Below are 22,908 nucleotides of genomic sequence, written 5' to 3'. Positions count from 1 at the left end.
ATGGGGGAGGGGAAGGAAAAAAAAAAAAAAAAAAAAAAAAAAAAAGAGGTTAGAGTGGGAGAGAGCCAAAGCATAAGAGACTGTTAAAAACTGAGAACAAACTGAGGGTTGATGGGGGGTGGGAGGGAGGGCAGGGTGGGTGATGGGTATTGAGGAGGGCACCTTTTGGGATGAGCACTGGGTGTTGTATGGAAACCAATTTGACAGTAAATTTCATATATTAAAAAATAAAAAAAATAAAAAAAAATAAAAATAAAAATAAAGTGTACCATGCACATGGCAAAAAAATAAATAAATAAATAAAATCATTTTGCTGTTTATACCATAGTCACATTTAAATTGGCAGAACATCTCCCATGATGGACAGGACAGAGCCCGGTCATGCAAGGAAAGACCGGGAAGGTTTTCATAAAGCTTGAGGAGAGAAGTACCAGAACACAAGGATGACGGCAGCAATCTCACACAGCAGTGCGGAGGGGAGTGAGGGGGCAGGAACCAAGGGTCTTCCAGCAATGGTTGGCCTACACATGTTGGCCTGAGGCCACTTCTCTTTCCTGAGGGGAATTTCCTGATATTCTCAGTAAGCAGATCTCTTGTATCACAGAGGTAAATGGAGTAAATGTCACTTGTGCAGAATAAGCCCTACAACGTTCCTGGGCAGGGTTTACAAACCTCACGTGATAAATGGTTGCTGAATTATGATTCTGCAGAGGTACTCCCAGAACTGAACGTCAAGGGAAATTTTACAAACAGTGAAATTCTTAGGCCAAAAAATAAATAGCCACACGTACAGAACCTACATACCATGAATTAAAATGGTGCCGTGTTAGGGTTTCTGAAAGAGCCAGAGCAGGAAAGATTACTCAAGAAGATCCTCGTCCTTCTCTTCAGCCAAAGATCAGCAGCCTCCATTACCTCTCCAGCTGTCTTCTGTTGCTCCAAGTCCTTCTCCAACTTTTCCTTGAGAATCTTTTTCTTCCCCTGTATTTTCTTTAACCCATAGAACTCTTCTTGTTCTCTCTCATCCAGCTCTGTAATGATATAGGCAAGGGTACTTTCATTCTGGGGAATGATGACACGTTCAGTGGCATTTACACACCTGTTGGTTATCCTAATGGCTTTGTTCAGGCGCACTTGGGTGGCTTAGTCGGTGAAGCATCCGACGTCAGCTCAGGTCGTGATCTCATCGTTCACGGGTTCAAGCCTCGAATTGGGCTCTGTGCTGACAGCTCAGAGGCTGGAGCCTGCTTCGGATTCTGTCTGCATCTCTCTCTGCCCCTCCCGCACTCATGCTCTGTCTCTCAAAAATAAATAAACGTTAAATTTTTTTTTTTAAAAAAGTTTCAAAGTAACAAAGGAAGTCTGCACTGAAGCTACTCCTTCCACCAGTACTTCCACTGCTTTGGCTTAATTCCTCTTTAATTTAGCTGGTTGTGCCCCTGCCTCTGGCTAAACCAGTCAGTTCACAACTGTCAGTTCCTTGGGGGAATACTCAAATACTGGCAGAGTAACACCAGCTGCAGAGTTATCTTCCTTCTCTGGAAGCTTCACTTGGGCTTCCTTGTAGGGGTTCCTTGGGCTACAAGGGGTTACCTTGTAGATAACTGTGGTGCAGAGGTCCCTTGCGGTGAACTTGCCCTCAGCAAACGAAAAGGCAGCTTCTCTCATCACTTCAGCCATCTACATGTTAGTCTCTATTATCTTCTTCAGGATCTATCGAAGTGGAAGAGTTAAGACATCAGATTTTTTCTTCAGGAGGTTTCAGCCTGTCTGAAGCACTCATGATGGGCTGTGCCATTTGAGAGGGAAAGATTTCAATTCGGTCTTTGCCCAACTGGATGGCCAGATATTGATAGTTCTGCAACAGCCCCAGCCAGTCTCCCTCTACCTGAGTCAGCAGGTAGTGTCAGAACAGTACTTACTCTTAGGGAGGGAAGAAGGAAACTAGAATCAGGGAGGGACAGCAATTACATCTGTAATGTTGTATTTCTTTAAAAATGAAGTAATTGAGGGATGCCAGGGTGGCTCAGTTGGTTTAGCATACAACTCTTGATTTCAGCTCAGGTCATGATCTCATGGTCATGAGATCCAGCCCCATGTGGGGCTCTGTGCTGACAGCTTGGAGCCTGCTTGGGATTCTCTCTCTCCTCTCACTCTGCCCCTCCCCCTCCTTAGGTTTTTCTCTCTCCCCAAAATAAATAAATATTTAGAAAATGAAGTAACTGAAATAAACATAATAATATAAAGATTTAATAAAGGTAAGTGCGGGGAACACAGGTATATATTATATTTTCCAAACTTATCTACCTAATAAAGAATAACTTTTAAGAAGTAACATTTTAAAAAATTCATGCCTTCCAGTCCCCAATCAAAAAGGTCTTTTTTCAAACAAATGCACTACTTTTTCTAATTTTTTTCTTGATATTTCATTTGTTTGTGGTTTAAATTCTTCCCTAATAGCCTAATGACTAAGTACCTTTGGTTGTAATTAAATAACTATTTAATTAAGAGATCATTTTAAACACTTTAATAAAGGATAATTTACCATACAAATTCTTACAAATTTGCATTAAATTTCCTTTCATACACTAAATTTTTATTATGAATGTATACTCCAATTCCTTTTCCATTTCTAGACTTTCTGCAGAATATTTTTTTAAGATTTTTTTTTCCAAATTTTTATTTATTTATATATAAATATATATATAGAGAGAGAAGTAAGAGAATAAGTAGGGGAGGGGCCAAGACAGAGGGAGACAGAATCCCAAGCAGGTTCTGCACCATTGGCACAGAGCCCCATGCAGGGTTCAAACTCACAAACCGTGAGATCATGACCTGGGCTGATCCACAACAGATGATTAACCTACTGAGCCACCCAGGCGCCCCCTGCAGAATATTTTTTTAACAGCATAGACATTTTTTAATACTGTTAAATTATTCAAGGAAGAAATTGCTCCAGTTTTGACATCAGTTATTAATCACAATTTATTCAACTTAGATTAACCTACCCTTTTAAAAAGGTGTTATTGCTATGATTGACTTCTCATATATATCCTTAAATCTGTGGCCTTTTTGTTAGACATAAATAAGAAAAAGGAGTCTTCATTCTTCCTTTACCCCATTAACCTACCAGAAGCGATTTATGTCGAAAAGCTTAGGAATAATTAAATTTCCAAGCAAAAATTTAAGGACAAAGATAAGCTTCAGAATTTAGTACAGTACCTTAGTTAACAAAACAAATGGAATGCAATTAAGAAAATCATGGTCACTCTTATAACATGTACAGGATGAATAGAAGCTCTCCTTTTTTCAAAACATCCGGATTAACAAGTTTTTTTTTTTCTTATGGCTATCCGGTTAGTTGAAAAACACTAGGGAGATTGTTTTGTGAGAACACTAAAATTGGCATTGTGTACATATTTTTTAATAGGCCACATAATCTCTACTCTTAAGAAGTATACATAGGAGTGAGGAGTAAAGACTCCATAAGAAATAGTTTGGAGGGGCGCCTGGGTGGCGCAGTCGGTTAAGCGTCCGACTTCAGCCAGGTCACGATCTCACGGTCCGTGAGTTCGAGCCCCGAGTCAGGCTCTGGGCTGATGGCTCAGAGCCTGGAGCCTGTTTCCGATTCTGTGTCTCCCTCTCTCTCTGTCCCTCCCCCGTTCATGCTCTGTCTCTCTCTGTCCCAAAAATAAATAAACGTTGAAAAAAAAAAAAAAATTAAAAAAAAAAAAAAAAAGAAATAGTTTGGAAACAATTGTAATGCAGAACATTAACAAATTATTTGACTCCAGCATCTTATTTCTTTTTTTTAAATTTTTTTTAATGTTTACTTATTTCTGAGACAGAGAGAGAGAGAGAGAGAGAGAGTGAGAGCATGAGTGGGGGAGGGGTAGAGAGAGGGAGACACAGTATCAGAAGCAGTCTCCAGGCTCTGAGCTGTCAGCACAGAGCCCGACGCGGGGCTGGAACCCACAAACCGTGAGATCATGACCGTCGCTCAACCGACTGAGCCACCCAGGCACCCCTCCAGCATCTTATTTCTAATATCTGGTTCAGACTGCAAGAAAATGACACATCATTGGTTTTGGCGTCCCAGCCTTGTGATTTTCTTATGGTTTTTCTTCAACAGCTATATTCTTTTAAGGTTAGATTTGTTTATTTAATGTACACTATGTGTCACATAATGTTATAAGCATGTTAGAAATAATAATTGATTTATATCATAGTGTTAGGGTAAAAAAATGCAGCAATAAGAAATCTCTCCAAATCTCAGTGGCTCATAACAACGTGTATGTCTCACTTATATGTTGACTTTGACCGTGGCTCTCCTTCATGCCCTCTTTACTCCAGGATGCAGGCTGAAGAAACCCCTGTCAGAGACATCATTCTCACAGAAGAGAAGAGAGAGAGAATGGTGAAAATATATGATGGATCTTAAAGTTTCTGCTTATAAGTTGTATACATCACTTAAGCTCACATTTCAGAGGCCAAAAAACAAAAGCTATTTGGCCAAGTCAACAATGGAGCAGTGATGGGTAATCCTCCCAGATGGAGGAGCCAATGAAGATTTTGAAAATGCTACAAGGTACCATCATCATATCAGCTATATTAGGACAGATTTATTATTATCCCCATATTATAATTGAAGTCACTGAGGCATTAGGATATTAAGTAACCTGATGAAGGCCACACAGCTAATAAGTGAAAGAGCCAGGATTTGTCACCCAGGCGATTTGTGCTCTTCACAACTATAGTACACTGATTCCTCAGGTGCTTGAACTATTATTTTCACCTCTTCATCAAAATTCCAAAATTTATTCACACAGAAATATTTGACAGGTACAAGTTTAAATAGAAACTCTACCAAAGGGATTTGCATGTTAAGGCAATAAAGCCTTAAGATAAAGGTGCAAAGTTCAGATAGCTGGATTTCAGAAGCTTAGTGGAGAAGGCAGCCTTTCCAATGCCTCTGAAAGCACATCTAATAACCAGCCCCTTATTCTGTGTATATACAGTCACTTAACTGCTCTGCTTGAAGTCTATGCTCAAATATCACCTATTCAGAGAGGCCTTTCCTCAATATCCTATTTTTAAAACCACCCGTGCATCATTATCACTACAATAGTTACTTCTTTTATTCTTTATCCCTTTCCCCTGATTTATTTTCCTTCCTAGAATACTGTCTAATTATATCTTATGCAGTTACTTGTTTATTTCCTTATTATTTGTTTCTATCACTATTATGACTTAATTAAATTAACATTTGTTAAATAGAGCACAAGATGCCAGATGGTGAGCAATAAAGGGCCACAAGAGAAATTAAAATAGAGAAATTTATTACTGACAGGTCCTAGAGGAAGTACACAGAATGCTTTGAGGGACCACATGGGGGGAGGTTGAGGCAGAGTGCAGTCAGAGACAGGCAGGACCTAGGGCAGGTGCCTTTTAAATTAGGGTCCACACAGAATACTTTGGGATTCCCAGACTAAGACTGGGTTGGCCAATTCACACCAAAAGGGCTTTGTAAGCCCCATAAATGGCACACAAAGGTAAGGCCCTGGCTGGTGGGGAAGACTATTTATTCTAAGGGCTACTGGGGAAGCTATAGAAGGAACTTACAATTACTTATGACTCTGCTACCAAGAGCTTGTGCTTACATGAGGGTGTGTCCTTTTAAAACCTTCCCAGACTGGCTGGCCAAACAAAATGGATGCCAAGGCAGCCATATCATGGGGTAGCTTAGCTAAACTCTCAAATCCACTAATTCATAAGCTCTATGAGGGAGTGAACACTGTTTGTCTTATCACTGTTGTAATCACAGCACCAAGACAGGAACTGACATATGGTAGGTTCTTAATAAATAGTTGCTGAATGAGTAGATGAATAAATGTATGAGAGAATAAATGAATAAACTCAGTGTTTGCTACTCATAAGAGTGGAGTAAGACTAGCTACAGAAGAGACAGTGGAGTAAAGCCCAAAGGACCAGAGCAAGACATTCTTCTTGTCATTAAGAACAATAACTTTTATTGAATTCTAGCTGTGTGTCAAATGCCATGACTACAAAGAGATATAAAATAAAGATCTATCCCTGAGGTTCACAATGTAATTAATAAAATAGAATATACTTATGAAGAAATGAATACGAATAGAAGGTAATAATTTAATGATTAGTAAAATATTTCAAGTGATACAAGATGTTTCAACTTCATGAAAATAAGTGTGTGGGCATAAATATATGTATATATGAGAAATTTTTGTGATTTTCACACATAAGTGCATATAGTGAAAAAAAAGTCATAGCAGACTTGTCATGAACAAAGGGATCTGGCAGTAATTTATTGTGCTTTATAGCACGTCACTCAAGAGCTTTCAATTTTTTTTTTTTTTTTTTTTCAACGTTTATTTATTTTTGGGACAGAGAGAGACAGAGCATGAACGGGGGAGGGGCAGAGAGAGAGGGAGACACAGAATCTGAAACAGGCTCCAGGCTCTGAGCCATCATCCCAGAGCCCGATGCGGGGCTCGAACTCACGGACCGTGAGATCGTGACCTGGCTGAAGTCGGACGCTTAACCGACTGCGCCACCCAGGCGCCCCAAGAGCTTTCAAAAGAAAAAGAAATCTGGTCTCCCAAAAATGTATCAAAGCAATGTCTAGCATACAATAGTAAATTATTAGACATGAATAATTAAGAAACTATGACCCATAACCAAGAAAAATAGCAAGCCATAGACACAGACCTGAGATGATCCAGAGGTTAGTATCAGCAGACATGGACTTTACAGATTTGTTCATAGGCTTAAAGGAAAGATGATCATAATAAGTAAACATATGAGGAATCTCAGCAGAGAAATAGAAACTATTAAGAAAGAACTTAACGGAAGTCGTAGAAATGAAAATTATGCTGACACATTTATAAATTATTGGATGGGTTTAACAGGATATTGGAGATTGCAGGATAAAGCTATAGTGAACTTGAAGGCAAATCAAAAGAAATAATCCAATAGATCAGAGAGAAAAATGATTTAAATAAATAATGGACACTCAGTTACCTGTAGAATAATATAAAATGGTCTAACATGGATAGTGTCACTAGAGTCCCTGGAGAGGAGAGGAGATGGAGTGGAAAGATAAGGCAGATATATATATTTCTTAAAAAATAATGGTCAAAAATTTCCAAATGTGTTGGAAAACATTAACTTAAAGATCCAACAAGTTCAGTGAACCCCAAACAAAATAAATTCAAAGGGGAAAAAGCCGGGTACATCAAAGTCAAATTGCTGACAACCAAAGTTAGACAGTATATCTAAAAGTACCCAGGAAAATAGATACATAATATATAATAACACAAACAAATACAACAACACAAACAAAGGAAAACTTTGCATCAAAAATAATGGAAGCCAAAAGAAAATTAAATGACATTTTTAAACTGCTGAAGGAAATAATTGTTAAAATAGAATTCTCTGTTGAGTGAATATACCCCAAATGGATGGAATAAAGACATTCAAAAATAAACACACACACACACCTCCAAACATCAGGAGCCCTCCTTCAATTGTTAATAAACACTATTCTGAAAATAAATTCAAAACACAGTTTTGGAAAAATTATTCACAATACAAATATATGACACAGGTCTTATATCCAAAATACAGAAAGAACTCATACAACTCAGTAGTAACAAGACACACATTCAAATTTGTTAAATAGGCAAAAGACTTGAACACGAAAGAACACTTCACAAAAGAACATTTATGAATGGACGATAAGCCATGAATGATTACTAGTCATCAGAGTAAGGCAAATTAAAGAAACCAATGAGGTATTACTTGATGCTGCTCACTACAATAGCTAATATTTTGTTTTTTAGTAAGTCTATTTACCTTGAGAGAGAGAGAAAGGGCACATGCACAAGTGGGGGAGGGGCAGAGAGAAGGAGAGACAAAATCCCAAGGAGGCTCCACGCCATCAGCACAGAGTCTGATGTGGGGCTCTAACTCATGAACTGTGAGATCATGACCCGAGCCAAGATCAAGAGTCAGACACTTAACCGACTGCACCACCCAGATGCCCCTAAAAGAGCTAATATTTTAAAACTTGACAGCTCTTAACATTGGGCAGGGATGTGGAACAACTAAAACTCTCATGCATTGCCAATGGGACGTAAAATGGTGCAACCACTTTGGAAAAATGATTTGATAGTTTCTTATATATTTAAATATACTCTTACCTTATTAACCTTGAATTCTACTTTTAGATACTTACCAAGATAAATTTAAATGACTTTTATGTTAATATTTATAGCAGCTTTATCCATAACAGCCAAAAAATGAAAACAGCCCAATGACCATCAACAGTAAAATGGGTTAACAAATCGTGGGATGTCCACAATGAAATATTACTCAACGATAAAAAATAATTAACTACAGATATACACAAAGCAAGAATAAATTTCAAAAACATTATGTTGAACAAAATAAAGCCAGACACAAAGGAGTATATACCAAATGGATTTACTTACTTAAAATTGAAGAACACGCAGGACTAATTCTGATGATAGACACCAGAACAGTGGTTGCTTCTGGCAGATAGGAATTAACAGATGGTGGCCACAAGGGAACTTTTTGAGGTCATGGAAATATTCTTTATCTTGATTGGCTCCTGGTTACATAAGGTCATACACTTTTCAAAATTCATTGAATTGTACATTTAAGATCTGTGTTTTACTGTATGTAAAGTTTATTTCAAAAAACAAAAACTACAGCAGAATTTTCAAATGAATTGCAGCCTACTTTTAAAATTTGTAAGGAAAAGGGGGCACCTGGGTGGCTCAGTCGGTTGAGTGTCCAACTTCAGCTCAGGTCATGATCTCACAGTTTGTGAGTTTGAGCCCCGCATCGGGCTCTGTGCTGACAGCTCAGAGCCTGGAGCCTGTTTCAGATTCTGTGTCTCCCTCTCTCTCTGCCCCTCCCCGACTGGGGCATGCTCACTCACTCTCTCTCTCTTTTTCTCTCAAAAATAAATAAACATTAAAATTTTTTTTTAATTTGTAAGGAAAAGCAAAATTTACAAATACTCAAGACATCATTGAAGAATGAGGAGGAGGAAAGCACTTATTGCATATAAAGATCGAGATTATTATAACCCTATTGTAATTTTTTTTTAAATTTTTTTTTCAACGTTTTTTATTTATTTTTGGGACAGAGAGAGACAGAGCATGAACGGGGGAGGGGCAGAGAGAGAGGGAGACACAGAATCGGAAACAGGCTCCAGGCTCCGAGCCATCAGCCCAGAGCCTGACGCGGGGCTCGAACTCACGGACCGCGAGATCGTGACCTGGCTGAAGTCGGACGCTTAACCGACTGCGCCACCCAGGCGCCCCCCATTGTAATTTTTAAATGTTGCATTTATGAAGGGAGAAATTGACCTATAGAATAGAATAGTGAGACTCCAAACAGAATCACACACAAATGGAACCTTGACTTATACTGGAGATGACACTGAAAATCACTGAAACACACTATATTCAATGAAAAGTACTGGAAGAATTGGTTATTCAAAGTAATAGTAAAATTGATCCTTAATATACACGTAAAAATTAATTCTAAATTGACTGAAGATTTAGATGTGATGGGAAAAACTTCAAACTTTTAGAAAAAACATGGGAGAATATTTTTATGACCTCATGTTAGAAAAGAACTTTTCAAACAAAAGATGCTGATAAATTTGATAAATTAAATTTAAAATGTTAGTGTATCAAATGACACCAAAAGCAGAGTGGAGAAAAAGTTACAAACTGAGTAATAAAACAAGGATAAACTAAATTTATGAAGAACTTCTACAAAACTGTAAGAAAAAAAGATAAACATTGGGACAGAAGTTCAATAAGCGTGTCCCAGAAAAGAAAAAAATAGCAAAACAGACAGCAGCAAAGAAAAACACAGAGGAAAATGTCCAACCAACCTTCTTAGTGGCATTGTGAATTCCTCCTTTTTTACTTTGCACTGCAGGAGTAATGCTTTAAAGACGTAGAGGTGCGCCAGATTTTGGGTAATGCAAAATAAACAAATGTGAAAATCAACGTTCAGCCAAAACAAAGACCCAAACCTGAGTTTGCCATCATAGACTGAACATCTCAGATGTCAGAATCTTGGAATTTTACCCAAAAGTAATTTTTACTATAATTTTATTATAAAGACCAGCAGTAAATTTTTTAAAATTTGACATAATAAAAGAAAAATGTTTTAGCACTGTCAACTGAAAGATTGCTCCTGTGTTCACGTATACCTGATGCGTGACCCAAAATAGATGCATGCTTGCAGGTTGGCAGAACATATCTTAGGAGTTTTTCATTTTTCTTTAACACTGTCTTCCTTGATTCCATATATTCTTTGTTAGGCCTGCATCAAAGATGATTTATTACAGGTGTTAAACATGATTTGGGTTGTTTTCCCACCTTGTGAAATTTTAACAAAGCAAACTTAACATTTTGCTTTCCATCCATCCTTCAAGCTGTGAAGAATTTCCAAAGTGAACTTTTTCCTGAAAGACTCATGGCCTCATGGAAGTAAGTAACTAAAACAACAACAATAACAACAACAGCAACAACAAAACTATAAAATAAAAATAATTTGAAAGGTTATTTTTATTAATAGTTGAATACTAATACGACTCTGAGGACTAATTCTAATCTTCACAATATGATTTCTATTATTCTTTCTTATATTATTTAACTTTTATAAATATGTACTGACTCTAAGAGGATATAATATTATTAATGTTTTCTAGCTAGTATATGCTCCCTTAAAATTAATCTTTATTTTAAATCTACTTCCTCATAAGTTTATTATATAAAATCTTCCAATTATTTTTGTGTGGAAAGTTAGCAATTTGCACAATCGTCCTTAAATATTGCCCCGTTTTATAACATTTATATTTCTTTCTTTTTCTTTTTTATAATAAAGCTTAAAAAATTTTTTTTAACATTTACTCATTTTTGAGAGATAAAGACTGAACATGAGCAGGGTAGGGGCAGAGAGAGGGAGATACAGAATCTGAAGCAGGCTCCAGGCTCTGAGCTGTCAGCACAGAGCCTGATGCAAGGCTCAAACCCACAAACTGGGGAGTCATGACCTGGGGGTAACCCACTGAGTCACCCAGTCTCCCCTATATTTATATTTCAGTGGGTTGATAGACTCTCAACATTTTAAATCTATAGACATATTTTTTATTTTAAACCATATGTAGAATATCTACATTTGAAAGAGAATATTCAGATAGTAGCAATAATTTTAATGATATGCTTTGTTCCTGTTTTTGGCATTGTATACAACATTGTATGCAGATTTGATGTGATAGTGATAGTAACCTATTCGACCACATCGCTGATTCTGCAAATATTTAGGATGACAATTGAAGTAGGCATTTGGTCTCCAGTAGCCTTAGGCTAAACCAAAGACAAAAATTTTGGCCAATACTTAGGCTAATACCAAACCATGGGTGCATCTCTAAAAGGAAATATGTAATCAAACATCCATTTCCTACACAGAAACTTATCCCAAATCCATATAAGTATATACAAAAATTCTTTACGTCCAAACTCAAATTTGCCCAGATACAAAAGACCACAGAAATTGGATATAAAAATGCTAAATGGATCATGTTATCATTATTCTTCTTGTTGATAATGATGATTTATTCTCATCCATACCCCACTGCCATTTATAAAACTTCACAGAAGCCTCTAGGCAACTACCACACACAGCCATATCCCATTCCCAATGTACTCCCCCAACAGGGTCACAGCACTGCCTCAGAATGGACTTGGACTTTACTCAAAAAATAAAAAATCTTTTAAAAAACAAAACAAACAAACAAAACCCCAAAAAAATAAAATGTCAACTTCACTTAAAAAAAAAAAAAAAAGGCAAGGGGGCCTCTGGCTGGTTCGGTAAATAGAGCATGCGACTCTTGATCTCTGGGTTGTGGGTTGAAGCTCCATAATTCATTGTGAAATAAGAATACAAGAATAAAAACCATAAAGAATAATAACCTTAAAGGTTATTTAAGGCCTAAGAGGAACTGAGATAAACAGGAATCATCTAGCTGGAATCAAAATGGTAAAAATAGGAGAGAAGGACCAGTTCACAATAGTTTGGCTCAGTTGATGCACTATTCTAAAGCAAACAAATTCCACTTGTGGCAATGGAAACATGATTGACTCAGAACAGAACATGCAAATAACAAAAATAAACCTCATGAATAATTGGCCTTGATTTTCAGACCTCACTCTTTCAAGTTGCCCAATACTAACAGAGTATTAAGAGTATGTTTCTCAAACATTTTGGTTTCAGGGGATTTCAGACTCTGAAAAATTATTGATGACCTCAAAAGTTTTGGTTTATGTGGGTTATATATATTGATACTTACCATATTAAAAATTGAAGAAAAAAATTTAAATATGTATTTATTTTAAAGTTACATAGTAAACCTATTGCATGTTAATACAAATGGCACGTTTTTATGAAAATAACTGTTCTCCAAAACAAAAAACTTAGTGAGAAGTTCTTTATACTTTGCAAATATTTTTAATAGAACTTAATATTAGGCTTAATAGAACACAGCTAGATTCTCATAACTGCTTCTGAATTTAATCTGTTAGCAAATAGCCAAATTATGGAAAGAGCCTAAATGTCCATCAACTGATGAATGGATAAAGAAATTGTGGTTTATATACACAATGGAATACTACGTGGCAATGGGAAAGAATGAAATATGGCCTTTTGTAGCAACGTGGATAGAACTGGAGAGTGTTATGCTAAGTGAAATAAGTCATACAGAGAAAGACAGATACCATATGTTTTCACTCTTATGTGGATCCTGAGAAACTTAACAGAAACCCATGAGGGAGGGGAAGGAAAAAAAACGGTTAGAGAGGGAGGGAGCCAAAACATAAGAGACCCTTAAAAACTGAGAACAAACTGAGGGTTGATGGGGGGTGGGAGGGAGAGGAGGGTGGGTGATGGGGATTGATTGAGGAAGGCACCTGTTGGGATGAGCACTGGGTGTTGTATGGAAACCAATTTGACAATAAATTTCATATTTAAAAAAATCTGTTAGCAATATATTATTTGGAGTATATGAAGAAAATCCAACCCCACACAGATATTCACTTGGAAAAGGATGAAGTATTTAACAGTCTTTTCAGATAACTATGGGTATTCTCCTTTGATAATATACCAAAATTTGACAAATGACAATTTTTTTAAGTTGGTAGACTGACACTACATGACTTTAATAGTTACTCTAAAGCTACAGTAATCAAGACAGTATGATATTGGCAAAAAAAAAAAAAAAAAGGAAAGAAAAAAGAAAAAGAACGGAACAGAGAGCCCAGAAATGCACTCATATAACATAGTCAAATTATCTCTGACAGAGCAAAGACAATACAATGGAGAAAAAAATAGGGGCACCTGGGTGGCTCAGTTGGTTGAGCGACTGACTTCGGCTCAGATCATGATCCCACAACTGGTGAGTTCGAGCCCCACTCAGAGCCTAGCACCTGCTTCAGATTCTGTGTCTCCCTCTCTCTCTGCCCCTAACCCACTCACATTTTGTCTCTGTCTCTCTCAAAAATAAATAAACACTAAAAATTTTTTTTAATGCAGAAAAAATAGTCCTTTCAACAAATGGTACTAGAATGACTAAAAATCCACATAAAAAAAATTAATCTAGGCTCAGTGGATTTTAGCGTCTCACTCTTGATTTTGGCTCAGGTCATGGTCTTGGGTTTTGTAGGCGCCCCTATGCAAAGAATTCTTAAAACCCAATAAGAAAACAAACAACCCAATTAAAAAATGGGCCAAAGACCTGAACAGACACCTCACCAAAAAAGATATACAGATGGCAAATAAACACATGAAAAGATGCTTTACTATGCACCTGTTAGAATGGCCAAAATCCAAAACACTGACACTAGCAAAAGATGACAAGTATGTGGAGCTACAGAAGTGGCACACATTGTTGGTGGCAACGGACAGCCAGCGTTTTGGGGGGCGGTTTGGCAATTTCTTAAAAAACTAAATATCTTCTTACCATACAATCTAACAGTCACAACCCTTGGTATTTACCAAAAGGAGTTAAACTTATGTCCATACAAAAATCTGTGCACGGATGTTTACAGCAGCTTTATTTATAATTGGCAAAACTTGAAAACAAGTAGGATGTCAAATTAAAAAATTCACTCGGTAGTTTGAAAATAATTTAAGTGTATTGCTCTTTTAAAGTAAATACTGGGACGCCTGGTGGCTCAGTCGGTTAAGCATCAGACTTCAGCTTAGATCACGATCTTGTGGTTTGTGAGCTCAAGAGCTGTGTAGGGCTTTCTGCTGTCAGCACAGAGGCCACTTCAGATCCTCTGCTTCTCTCTCTCTCTCTGCCCCTCCCACATGCACACGCTCTCTCTCTCTTAAAAATAAATAAACACTTTAAAAATAAATGAAGTAAGTACTGAGCACTCTTGATTGATGGCATGCTTCAGTAGAACAGCAGAGAAAATTTATTTGGGGATTCCAGAAGTTGCTCAAAGTGCTTACATTGAGGTACTACTTAAATTTTTCTCCATTAATTTGGTACATCCAGACAATGGAATATTATTCACCAATAAAAAAGAAATGAATTATCAAGCCATGAAAAGACATGGAGGAACCTTGATGCATATTACTAACTGAAGGAAGCCAATCTGAAAAGGCTATATACTATATGATTCTACCTACATGACATTCTGGAAAAAGCGAAACTATGGAGACAAAGAGACCAGGTCTTGGGGGTAGTGAGAAGGATGAATAGGCAGAGCACAGAGGATTTTTAGGGCAATGAAAATACTTTGTATGATACTATAATGTGGATGTGTGTCATTATACATTGGTCCAAACTCATAGAAGGTACAATGCCAAGAGTGAATCCTAATGTAAACTATTGAATTTGGATGATCGTGATGTGTCAATGGAGGTTCATCACTTGTAACAAATGTCCCACTCTTGTGTAGGATGTTGATAATGGAGGAGGTTACACCTGTGTGGCGGCCAGGGATACATAGGAAATCTCTGTACTTTTCTCTCAATTTCGTCGTAAACCTAAAACTGTTTAAAAAAAAAAGTTTAAAATTTTTAAATTTAATTTAATTAAAAAAACAAAACAGTGGTAGGATATACAAAAGTCTAATAAAAGTGGGTTGGGGTAATAGGGAAAATAAAGATATGAGTGAAAGCTAGACATCAAAATGTATACTTTCATAGATTTTTAAAAATTTGTACCACAAAATTTAATGCACTTGCTTTTCCTGAAACCATTTCTACTGCTTAACATCTAATTAATGAATAAAAGTTACACGATGTGCCCTTCCATATATATTTTTGTTGCTGAAAGATAAACAGAAATACTTCATTTTCATAGACTTCCCTAGAATGTTTTTATCGACAGCCTCGTCTTTACTGCTTAAACTCATTTGGATTCTCTTCCAATACATGTCCATACATAAAGATGAAAAGTGTAAAACTATTGTATTAGAAATATTGATTTTAAATTTAAAACTGTTGAGAATAAATTGCTTGTTTAAGAAAAGCCAGAGGGGAAACAGTGAACTAGGGTGTTCTGTGTAAAGAAGCACTGTTAGGGCATGCCATTCTCCTTACAATTTCTGTGAAGAGATATTGTGCAATCAAGTATAATTCATGTCTCTGAACCTCAACTGCAGAAAATAAAGAAATCTGTAGCATAGTGTTGTCATAGTTGATGTCTGTCAACAACTTAAATTCAGGGCACATACATAATGCCTGCACGTTCATTGTTCTTCCCTCTCATTCACTAAATCTACTGGCAAGTAAACATTTTGCCCGAGTAAGATCACAAAATGCTTCCAGAAAATGTCTGCCACATATTCTAAACGAAATGAAGGGAACTTTTAGTCAGATGCAGTCAGCAATGATCCAGCCTGTCAACATTCTTTAGCAAAAACTGTTCTAGCCCCCCAAAAAGGGTCAATCGGTGGGCAGGAATGATTCTCCCATCCAATATTCAAAAGAATCCTTATCAGAGGATGATATGAGTTCTTCCAAGCATACCCTTCAGTACACCCTAGTATACCCTTCAGTACACCCCAGCATAACCCTAGCATACCCTTTCTCCAAAAGGCTTCCTAGGACTCCATGCAGCATGGGTAGGAGAGTGCTGAAGAAGGACAGCCTCCTTTAAAAAAAATTTTAAGTTTATTTATTTATTTTGAGAGAGAGAACATGAACAGGGGAGAGGCAGAAAGAGAGAGAGAGAATATCCCAAGCAGGCTCTGCACTGTCAGCCCAGAGCCCAGTTTGGGGCTCGAACTCACCAACTATGAAATCATGTCCTGAGCTGAAACCAAAGTCAGATGCTTAATAGACTGAGCCACCCAGGTGCCCCAGGACAGCATCCTTCAAAAGAAAAATAGGTCATGTTATGCAGGATTTTAAGTGTAAGAATGGTAATTTTCATGCTAGTAAATGCCATTCATCTGGAAGTTTTCAGCAACTATAAATATTAATTTCCTTATTAGGTGCCACATAAGTGAATATTACTAATAACAAGAGCCATTATCTCAAAACATTTTTTGAATTTTAAGCACATAAAAAATCTGTTGTGCCATATTATCTTTTTTTAAATAAAGAGTATACAAAAATAATTTCATTCTAAATCTACGGAAACCATAAAGCTATCACAAAGTCCTAGGGAGCAAGGATTGAGGGGTGTAAGACTGTTCCTATATACTACATGGCCACTGATGGCTGTGCTTTTATAGTTTTTCTGTCAACTTTCTGCATTTTCTCTTTTCCCTGCTATTATTTGCTATTATTTCAGGTTACTAACAATATATGCTGCTTATTTTGAAACACCGAGTAAGAACTAAATGGTAGCTCTCAACTTCTTACAGAACCAAATGCTTATGTTCTGGGCAGAACTTGGAGTTCAGAAGTCTTTATTAGCAGAAGGGGCACCTGGGTAGCTCAGTCAGTTGAGCGGCTGACTCTTGATTTCAGCTCAGGTCATGATCTCACAGTTCATGGGTTCGAGCCCCACATGGGGCTCTGTGCTGACAGTACTGAGCCTGCTTCAGATCCTCTGTCTCCCTCTCTATGCCCCTCCCCCACCGGTGCTGGCTCTCTCTCTCCCTCTCAAAAATAAATAAATGTTAAAAAAAAAAAAGTCTTTATCAATTACTGCCAGATTTAAAACAAATATGTTATAGTTGAAACATGGCTTCGGGAAGAGAGGTAAATTCATTTAATATAATTCCAATCGTTTACGGTAACTGTTTCAACTTCTAATCCACCTCTTGTCATAAAGACAACACGAGCTATATTTAAACCAAAACTCTATGGTACCATCTTCTCGAGGTTGTCACTGTTTTCAAAATGGTGAACTTAATCAGTTTCCCAAAGTGCATCCCTCAGGACAAGGATATGCAAGGTAATGTAGTAAGCAGTACCACCCTCAAAACCAGATATGGGGACCCCTACCCTACCTGCTCCCCACCACCCTCAGTTCTGTGGCTTTCCCCACTGGGGGTGGGGGGTAGACTTTGGCTGAAGGTACTGTGGTGTTCACAAACAGGCAAGCAACACTTCTTCTGGGTGGGGAAGAGAAGTGGGAAAGAGGCCCAGAAGCAGGGAGCCAGGGGCATTCTCTACCTTCACCATCACAACACACCAAGGAATCCAAAAACTCTAAATGAAAGCTTGGTCTGCTTTCATTTTGCAGATGTATCAGTCAAGGCAAGAGCATGGGACACATTTGACCAATTTGTTAGCTTAACATATAGCTTTTAAATATGCGGGCATATGATATATGTGTGTTCACTTGTAGTCATGTTCCAGCAGAGCAAATGACTTGTAAGTAACACAAATTCTGTGAAAAGCAGCTTCTTACCCTGTTTACTACTTTATTTCCAAAACCAAACATGTAGCCAATAAAATGTTAAATGAAAAAGGTTCTTCGTGGTTTAAAAATGTTCGGCCTTTTGCAGTTCCCTTTGGAGTGTTAGCAAATTAGCACTTTAAAGGCTTTGAGAATCCAACTAGTTTAACCAAGTCCCTCCTTCCCTTTTACCCTAGAGACCTTTTCATATCTACTTTATGACGGAAAACTTTTAGGAATTGCTCAAGTCAATGACACCTATCAATCATCCCACTTTGGGAGCATCTCAGGACATGTTGGAATGGATATAATGTACTCTCAAATATGGTCCTAGATACAACCCAAACATTAGAAAAAACTAAGAAACATATTGGATGCTCTTGAAGGAAATAAATATATGATTTTCTTTTTCATGAACAAATCAAGTGTTCAATAATAGCAAAACAATCTTTTCTTGGAATTTTTCTACCTAAGAATTAAAGAGGGTTGGAGGGAAAAGAAAAGTTATAAACCTATCAAATTAAATTTAAGGTGAAGAGTAAATGTCTCCTAAACTTTTAATACTCATTCAACACCTCATTTATCAATTTAAAATGTATTTATTTCTGTTGTCACTAATCTTGATACAAATGCTAGCCAACTTAGGACTTTTAGTTTAAGCATGAATATGCATTGTAATTAATACTGATGCTAATTATGATTAACAGTTGGTATCAGTGCATGGTAGAATAGGACATTTATACCATAGATTTTTAATTTAAACTGAAACTATAGAGGGGCACCTGGTTGGCGCTATGGGTAGATGTGCAACTCTTGATCTCAGGGTTGTGAGTTCAAGCCCTATGTTGGATGTAGAAATTACTTAAAAATAAAAAATCTTTAGGGCCCTTGGGTGGCTCAGTTAGTTGAGCTTCGGACTCTTGGTTTTTGCTCAGGTCATAATCTTGTGGCTTTGTGGGTTTGAGCCTCACATTGGGCTCTGCCATGATAGCACGGAGCCTGCTTGGGATTCTCTCTCGTGCTCTCTCTCTCTCTCTTGCCCCACCCCGACTTGTACTGTCTCTGTCTCTCTCAAAATAAATAAATAAACTTAAAAAAAAATACTTTTTAAATTTTAAATAAAAAATTATTTTAAATAGACAAACAAACAAACTGAAACTATAGAAAAAGTGAGAATGTATATTAGGACTCTTTCAGAAACAAGCTACAGAAATTCTATTCAAACTAACTTAACCACATAAAAGAATTTATTGGCTCATGCTACTGGAAAGGACATGGATGCCATTAATGCCAGGAATAAAGGAATTGAAGAACTCAACTATCTCCTCTATCCTCTGTTCTTCTACTTCTTTCCCCATTCCCTTCTCCATTCTCCTCACGCCTCTTCCTCCCACCCTCCTTTCCTGTCCCATCATAACCCCCCCTCCCAGCCCACAGTGTCTTTTCTCAATTTCCCTTTGTATTGCCCGTTTTCTCTACAATCACAGAGAGATTCCTAGTCTAAGTCAGGAATCTTTGCAGCAGGTAGCTCCAAGTTATATCCACACAGTTTAGAAATCCCAGAAGACAGAATACCTCAACCATTAGTATATAAAAACTCAATGAAAGAAGTCAGATTGGCCAAAGTTGGGTCACATGCCCCAATGAGATCAACTCTTAAGAGCTGGGAAGATATGCTGCTGCTTGGTAGCACTCCTTGTTCCCACAGTCACATCATCTGGTGAGGTAGATCAAAACAAGGCAAGTACTCCCACTGTAAGAGGAGCAAAGGGATACTTGACATACAGAACTCCAGATGTCCCAAGTGTGAACTGTTAGATTTTTGGAAAGTAATTTGACAACATATAACAGGACTCTGTAAATTCATGACTGCTATCCATGCTAAGAATAGAATCTAACCCCAGAGGTCATATGTATCAAGAAGTATACTATAACAGCATTTACATACCAAACATCATACTCAGTCTTCAATGACCCAATAAAAAGGAAAACAAATAGGTAAATTATAACTTCACAACAGAGAATAATGTTGCCATAATAAAGAAGACTGCCTGTTGCCTGGAGCCTGTCTGCTCCCAGGATTCTTGTCCTAAGTGAAAAAGCAAAATACAAATCTATATAGACAATTCTGGAAAAATAAGTAGATAGAAAAGATAGAAGAAGCAAACAAAAAACTCCAAAATGTTAATAGACTTTGATTAGTGAGGCATGAGTAATCTTTTATCCTTTATATAATTATGTCATAGTTTAAATATTTCATTATTACCACATTTCCTATAACAAACATTTATAATTTTAATGATGAAAACTATTAACTTTGAGGTTTAATAAATGATAAAACTTAAGCACTTAAATGTAAGATTGGTGTTCTTTAATTCTTTGAACGTCTGATCTTCCCAAACTTACAAAATGTTTCTCAAAAACAGTCATTTATTTCAAAATATTACTGCATACCATATAGATCCAATGTCCTTGACCTATTCCGGGTAAGTGAACAAACTGAAAAGGAACATACAGAATGAGGTACAAGCTGGTCAATTATAACAGGAAGGAATATTTGCTTCCCTAATTTCCTAAAATCTATAACATTCAGAGACCAAACACCATTACACAGCAGGTCAGCTGTTTCTTTAAGGATGAATCTAAATTGCATAGAAGGAAACAGAAACAACTCTTTCTAAGATTAAGGCAAAGTCTGGCAGTTGACTCCACAAGCCTACCCCATAGTTCAGACCTTCCTATCCCTTGACCCTGGGCCATGTACACTGACCTCACCTACCCCATTCTCAATCCACACGTATCCCCCTTCTTGTCCAACCTCTACATAACCCATTTGCACTGTGAGTCACATCATGCTTCAAATTTCTACTCAGGAGGATGAGGAAGGTCATTAAGAATTATCTTCAGGGTGCCTGGGTGGCTCAGTCAATTAAGTATCCAACTTCAGCTCAGGTCATGATCCCACCGTTTGTGAATTAGAGCCCCACATGGGGCTCCCTGCTGTCAGCACAGAGCCCACTGCAGATCCTGTCTTCCTCTCTCTCTGACTTTGGCGTTCGGCTCAGGTCATGATCTCACCATTCGTGAATCCAAGCCCCATGTCGGGCTCTGTGCTGACAGCCTGCTTCAGATTCTGGTCTCCCTCTCTCGGTCTGCCCCTCCCCCTGCTCATGCTCTGTCTCTCTGTCTTTCTCTTTCCTTCAAAAATAAATAAGCATTAAAAAAAACTGGTTAAGATGGTAAATTAAAAAAAAAAAAAAAGAATTCTCTTCTAGTCAAAAGGTCAATAGGGCAAGACAGGGCAACAGGGAAGTGACAGCTTCAGAAATAGGCACAGGCAACAGCTGACCCATCCTAGTTATGCTGAAAGAGAACAGACTACTTCCTTGCCATGGTCTCTCAGAGCTCAGCCTCAGAGTCAGCAACACAAAAAACTGCTTTGAAACTAAGTCTGACAAAGGTAAAAATATAGTGACTAATATTTGTAATAAGTTATTTGCTTTTATGTTATCCTTATTTCTTACATGGTCATCATCTCATTCAGTTTAAAGTCTATCATTTATATTTGAAAAATAACACAAGGTAAGTCACATTTTGACATTTTTTAAATCTTCCATTTTTTAATTTTTTTAAATGTTTATTTTTGAGACAGAGACAGAATGCAAGTTGGTTAGGGGCAGAGAGAGAAGGACACAGAATCGGAAGGAGGCTCCAGGCTCCAAGCTGTCAGCACAGAGCCCGATGCAGGGCTTGAACTCACGAGCTGTGAGATCATGACCTGAGCTGGAGTCAGACGCTCAACTGACTGAGCCACCCAGGTGCCCCTACCTTTTGCCATTTTTATATCATATGTCTACTAAATCCCCCAGACAGTAAGTGAAGATCAGATTCTCTTTAGTACACACACTTGTGCTCCTCACTTCTGTCCCCAAACTCCCAGCAGAAGCCCCGAGCAGTTGACTTAACTGCCAATCATGTCCTTGACTCCCCACTTTGCCTACCTGCACACCTGGCTGGTCTGCATTTATTGAAGAGTCTGGGACTCAAATGACCAATTCTGCTGTGTAGCTGGGGCTTGGTATTACACTAGGCAACAGGTTACTTCGTCCCTCTCCTTCAGTGGATAACCTTTTGATTTCACATTAGATTAACCAGCTTTAGAGTGTTGTCTCTCAGGACTTCTTATTATGTGATAACAATAAACATACCCACCATTAAAAATTCAGAAGTTGACCTTAGAGACAGGGGCCACATAAGTGTATGATGATACAAAACGATGATCTATAAGAATTAGAGGACTTAAAAGGAGGTTTAGAACATGCCCAGACTAAGAACCATCCTCCAGGACAATAGTCCATAGGTATAAATAAATTAAATATATCCAGTGGTATCCAGGTTAGCTACATACAGATGTATAAGTTGGATGTTTTCAAATGTCCTATTACTTTCATGAACAACAGGATGCCTTCCACACTGAGAAGAGTGGCAGCACTGACTAGAGACGAACTCCCAGCCCTTTGATGCCCCACATCTGCATATCCATAAAAATTCTTGCTGAGTAGCTCTTTAAAGCCTTGCTACACCTCTTTACTCTCCTTCTTAAAGCTTAGTGAACTGTTTTATTGCTTGTGTCAATATGTGGCTTAGTTTGAGCATTTGAGGTATAATGGAAGGTTTGAGTCTCCACACTTATCCGCACAATAGGAAAGGGTGAGTTAATTAAAAGCTTAACTAATTCTCCTCACCTGACTTCCACACTGCCTTTTCTTGTGGCCTGGCTCTTGGCCAAGCCCTGCAGGGCAATGGACAGTCAAGGCCAGCTCCCCAGCTGCTGGGAAATGTGGGGACTGCATTATTATACAGTGGCCAGACTATTATATATTCAAAGCAAATAAGAAATAGACTTTTTGTATGCAGACACCATGATACTCTATGTAGAAAACCCAAAAGACTCC

General features: G+C 37.7%; 1 pseudogene; it reads right to left on the bottom strand.

The window, feature by feature from the left end:
- Positions 1-859: 859 nt before the first annotated feature.
- Positions 860-22,806, bottom strand: LOC132674555 (V-type proton ATPase subunit D pseudogene; annotated as a pseudogene).
- Positions 22,807-22,908: the final 102 nt, after the last annotated feature.

The sequence above is a fragment of the Panthera onca genome, chromosome B1 (genome assembly GCF_046562875.1).
Source record: "Panthera onca isolate mPanOnc1 chromosome B1, mPanOnc1 haplotype 2, whole genome shotgun sequence".
Classification (NCBI taxonomy): Eukaryota; Metazoa; Chordata; class Mammalia; order Carnivora; family Felidae; genus Panthera; species Panthera onca.
This window is presented reverse-complemented; position numbering and strand designations above follow the sequence as displayed.